This window comes from Thalassophryne amazonica, unplaced genomic scaffold (assembly GCF_902500255.1).
Source record: "Thalassophryne amazonica unplaced genomic scaffold, fThaAma1.1, whole genome shotgun sequence".
Lineage (NCBI taxonomy): Eukaryota > Metazoa > Chordata > Actinopteri > Batrachoidiformes > Batrachoididae > Thalassophryne > Thalassophryne amazonica.
The window spans coordinates 139,722-145,429 of record NW_022986310.1 but is presented as its reverse complement, the minus strand read 5'-3'; the positions used below and the strand labels follow the sequence as shown (position 1 = coordinate 145,429).

At 39.4% G+C, this 5,708-nt stretch overlaps 1 long non-coding RNA gene across 1 annotated transcript; it reads right to left on the bottom strand.

Annotated features, from left to right (window-relative positions):
* Window positions 1–2,329: 2,329 nt before the first annotated feature.
* On the bottom strand, window positions 2,330–3,170 carry LOC117506036. Its single transcript, XR_004559346.1, has 2 exons — window positions 3,054–3,170; window positions 2,330–2,545 (listed from the first exon to the last, which is right to left on the bottom strand). It is a non-coding gene; the product is annotated as an uncharacterized LOC117506036 (long non-coding RNA).
* Window positions 3,171–5,708: the final 2,538 nt, after the last annotated feature.

The following is a 5,708-nucleotide window of genomic DNA, read 5'->3' as shown; positions in this document are numbered from 1 at the left end:
TTCTGCTCTTAGGCAGCTGATTTCTTTTGTTATTTTTTTTTTGCCATGTGGCACAGTATTCTTTTCTTATTGTGGTTCCTTTTCTCTCCAAATCTTGTGGGGCTAATTTACTTTGTACAGTAGTTTCAGAATATACTAGTGCTAGGTGACTCAAAAGATTAATCCAGGTTTTGAGTATATTTCTTATTGTTACATGGGAAACAAGGTACCAGTAGATTCTCACAAATCCAACAAGACCAAGCATTCATGATATGCACACTCTTAAGGCTATGAAATTGGTCTATTAGTAAAAAAAGTATAAAAGGGAGTGTTCACAATAATAGTAGCATGTGCATGTTGACGCTACAACTCAAAGCTGTTATGTTTCAAACTGATTTTTTTATCAATCCTGTGAATCACTAAACTAGTATTTAGTTGTATAAACCACAGTTGTTCATGATTTCTTCACATCTGTGTGGCATTAATTTTGTTGGTTTGGAACCAAGATTTTGGCATGTTTACTAGTGTGCTTGGGGTCATTGTTCTTGTTGTAAACACCCATTTCAAGGGCAATGTCCTCTTCAACATAAGGCAACATGAACTCTTCAAGTATTTGACATATCCAAACTGATCCATGATACCTGGTATGTCATATATAGGCCCAACACCATAGTAGGAGAACATGCCCATATCATGAATGCTTGCCCACCATGCTTCACTGTCTTCACTTGACTGGGCTTGAATTCAGAGTTTGGGGGTCGTCTCACAAACTGTCCTGTGGCCCTTGGACCCAAAAAGAACAATTTACCTCACATCAGTCCACAAAATATTCCTCCATTTCTCTTTAGGCCAGTTGATGTGTTCTTTGACAAATTGTAACCTCTTCTGCATGTCTTTTATTAACAGAGGGACTTTGCAGGGGATTCTTGCAAATAAATTAGCTTCACTCAGGGCGTCTACTGTCACAGCACTTACAGGTAACTCCAGACTGTCTTTGATCATCCTGGAGCTGATCAGTGGGTGAGCCTTGACATTCTGGTTATTCTTCTATCGATTTTGATGGTTGTCTTTCCTTTTTCTTTCATGTGTCTCTGGGGTTTTTTTTTTGTCCAGTTTAAAGCATTGGAGATCATTGTAGATGAACAGCCTATAATTTTTTGCACCTGCGTATAAGGTTTTCAACTCTCCAATCAACTTTTATTCAAACTATGCTGTTTCTTCTGAACAATGTCTTGCAACGTCCCATTTTCCTCAGGCTTTCAAAGAGAAAAGCATGTTCAACAGTGCTGAACTTCATCCTTAAATAGGGGACACCTGATTCACACCTGTTTGTTCCACAAAATTGACAAATCACTAACTGAATTCCACAATACGAATTATTGTGAAGAAATATACTCAAAACCTGGATAATCTTTTAGTCACATAGCACTACTATTATTCTGAACACTTCTGTATGTACCATGCTGCTCTATAATTTACAGTTTAAATGTGTGTTCCTTCTGGGACCAGTTTGTCAGTCCCAGGTTTAACCTTTTGCAGGATAGTTTGAATTTTTAATTTTCCTTTATTTGGAGTCAGTTTAGATGCTCTTTCATGTCAATTTTTCTTGATTCTTCAATCTCACTTTCCAATTCCTCTTCTCGTTCCGCTGTTCTGCATCTGGGTGCACCTGCATATTGTTTGTAGATGAGCTGGTGAATGGCTCATTTTTTGGCAGGGGCAGTGAATGACTATGAATTATCATGTGTTTGTGAGTGCCCTTCTGTTTCTGTCTTTACTCTGATTCAGAACAGCTAAATGGCGTGTCTGGTATGAATCATCATGTGTCTGTTCAGGTCGCTCTTTTCTTCCAAAACTTTTACCACACTTAGAACAGACAAATGCTTTTTGTCTTTTCATTTATCTTTGATGTCTTTTTAGTAAATGCAATGGGCCCCAACCTGGGGTCTAAAGTTGCACCCTAGGTTCTATAGTTATCTTAACCAGATCTGGCATTGTATCCGAGGGCTGCTCTTCAGATGGTGATCGTTCCCTTAATTGCAGACAACTGCACCTCATGTGCACTTGGGTGACCGGGATTGCCTCAAGGTATTTCTTCAGGTTTTTTCTTCATTAGGCCTGTTGCTCCCACCACAACTGGGATATCATCGATGTCTTTCAATGACCATGTTGTTCGTAGGTAATTTTTCAGGTCTTGGTATTCGAGATCTTTCCCCTTTCAGCTCGATTCAGACGTAGTCATGGGGACATGTCACATCGATGATTTTGGCTGTTTTCTCTTGCTTGTTCCAGATGACAATACCAGGTTTGATTGCACCTCCTTCATGTGTCTTCCTGCTGGGATCATCTTCCTGTATGAATATCATGTGTGCTTTCATGGTGTCCTTATCGTCCAAATCTTTGACCACACTCAGAACAGACAAATGCTTTTTGCGCTGTATGAATTAGCATGTGTGTTTTCAGTTTGCTCTTTTGTCCAAACCTTTTACCGCACTCAGAACAGACAAATGCTTTTGCCCTGTATGAATTATCATGTGTGCTTTCAGGGTGTCCTTTCGTCCAAAATCTTTGACCACACTCAGAACAGGACAAATGCTTTTTGCCCTGTATGAATTATCATGTGTGTTTTCAGGTCGCTCTTTCGTCCAAACCTTTTACCGCACTCAGAACAGACAAATGCTTTTTGCCCTGTATGAATTATCATGTGTGTTTTCAGGTCGCTCTTTCGTCCAAACCTTTTACCGCACTCAGAACAGACAAATGCTTTTTGTCCTGTGTGAATTATCATGTGTCTGTTCAGGGTGCCCTTTTCTCCAAAACTTTTACCACACTCAGAACAGAGAAATGGTTTTTGCCCTGTATGAATTATCATGTGTGTTTTCAGGGTGCCCTTTCGTCCAAATCTTTGACCACACTCAGAACAGACAAATGCTTTTTGCCCTGTATGAATTATCATGTGTGCTTTCAGGGTGTCCTTTCGTCCAAATCTTTGACCACACTCAGAACAGACAAATGCTTTTTGCGCTGTATGAATTATCATGTGTGTTTTCAGGTCGCATCTTTTTCTCCAAAACTTTTACCACACTCAGAACAGAGAAATGGTTTTTGTCCTGTCTGAATTCTAATGTCTTTGTTCAGAGTGCTCTTCTGTTCTCTGTCTTTTACTCTGATCAGAACAGCTAAATGGTTTTCCGCTTGCTTTCCTCTCCTTTGTTGCTCTGAGTTGTTCATGTGACCAGATGCTTTTCATATTTAGAGCCTTTAAATTGTTTCTCATCAGTGTTGCCTGAACGAATAATGTTGGCATTTTTTCGACAGTTAAAACTTGACTGAAGTTCTCTGGTCTGTTTCCAGTCATCACTGTCATCAGTCTCAGTTCCAGAACTGTCTGAACTCCTGCCACTGGTATCTGGTTGTAAATGACTGTTGGACCTGAGTTGCTGGCTGGTTGTGGTCCTCCATCGTCCTCTCCATCAGCTTCTGCTGTCAGTGTTCTGTGTACAGATGAGCTGCTGGCTACAGGCTCAGCCTCTGTGCTCTCATCACTTCGGCTTTGATGAAGCTGTGATGACTCTGGTTTTTCATCATCATTTTCACTCTTCACAGGGACGGCAGTGAAACCAAACTTGGTGAGATCTGCCTCCTCCAGCTGCTGAAGCTGCTCTCCCTGCTGACTTATCCACAGCTTCTCTTCTTCTTTAATGTCCTCCTGGTCAACACTCAGATTCCATTCCTGGTGTTCAGGGAGAGTTTCTTCTTTAATCACCAACAACGGCTGCATGTCTGCAAAGAAACAATACAATTAATTTAACAATAAATGTTCAAACAACACTCACTAAAATAAAGTATCAGTGGTGAGTTTGACCTGATGACAGTAAGTTTTTGCACTGATGGAAGTGATAAAGTGGAAATGTACATTAGCATTTTTTTAAAATTTCACAAATTGTAATTCACGTCCTTGTCTTCCACAACTGACTATTGCAGTGTTTTATTTTCTGGATTGCTATAAAATAGTGTAGGATGTCTACAGATGGTACAGAATTACTGTTGCTTGGGTTTTGATGAAAACCAGGAGGTTTGATCACAGACATTCTGGCTTCCCTTCACTGATTCGAGGACTAGATTTCAAGATTTTGTTCGACATTTCAGGCTCTAAACAGTCATGAACTCAACTATCGTGCTGAATTTGTTCAGCCTTATGTGCCTCCTCGTGCCCTGTGGTCCTTGGATGCAGACTTGCTCTGTGTCTCAAGGGTTAAAAAGAAGTCAGCAGGCTTCAGAGCCCTTTTTTTGCTGTGGTCGTATCTTGTGGAACAGGCTGCCTGTTGGCATTTGAAATGTGACTCCATTACTATTTTTAAAACATTTTTTGTAATTAGTTTGAAGTTTTTCATCTTCTTTTCATTATTTTTTCTTGTTGTTTTTAATTCTTTTCTGTTACTGTTTTTATTTTGGGATATGGGGATGTTTGTTTTATGTTGGTCTGCAGCTTTGTTCAACACTTTGTTGAGTTTTTTTTTTCCTTCATTTAAAATACTTTACAAATGTATTATTATTATTTAGGGCAGCACGGTGGATTAGTGGTTTGCACTGTTGCCTCACAGCAAGAAGGTCATGGGATCGATTCCCACCTGTGGCCTTTCTGTGTGGAGTTTGAATGTTCTCCCCGTGTTTGTGTGGGTTCTCTCCGGGTGCTGCAGCTTCCTCACACATCCAAAGACCTGCATGTTAGGTGAACTGAAAACTTTAAATTGACCCTTGGTGTGTGTGTGTGTGTCTATATGTGGCCCTGTGACAGATCGTCGTCCTGTCCAGGGTGTACCCGCCTCACCCTCCATGACAGCTGCAATGGGCTCTGACCCCTGATGACCCTTAATTGTTGTAAGCGGGTACAGAAGATGGATGATTATTACTAAATACATGGCACTCGAATAAGATGTCAGAAGTCAACAAATATGATATGAACACATCTATAGTGACATTACAACTCATTAAAAATATATAAGCCAAATAATTTAATTCATACTTTGTAATGTTGCTGTTTGCAAAAACAAAAACATTAATGGACTCAATTTCTGCAACACTTTTTACCATCTGATACACAAGTTCAAAGAGCTTTTGGCTGTTTATTCAACGTCCAGACGTTTAATAAACTTTCAATTTCAAGCCTTTTTTCCAACATTTTTATTATAACCATTTTATTAAGCACTTAGTGTTAAAATGCTCCATTTTTAAGGCTCAATTAATGATCATAACTTTTTTGTTAAAACCAGCAACACAAAGTAGCCTTGCTAGTTATGCTCCAATCAAAGAGGTTATATATGAGAACTAGAGTTCACACTCCCAACGCTGTCCACTAAACGTGAACGTCCCTTCATGGACAGCGACATGACGCCTCCTAACCAGACAAAATATTGACGAGAAGTTCCGAGATGTTAATCCATTTTCAATGGGGATTCCCGACTGAACACACTCAGAAAAACACTCGCAAAATACGTGTTAAAATGTCATTCTGACCTGGATATCGAGCCAGTAAAATTAATTAACATTAAATCATGTCAGGAAAGTATTAAACTTACTCTGACACCCACACATTCACAAATATTAGTGTTGAAAGTTACACGGATCTGATCTGTTCCAAGCTGCTGCTGTGTCAGGCAACGCGCGGCTCCTAAAACCATTACTATATATATATATATATATATATATATATATATATATATATATAT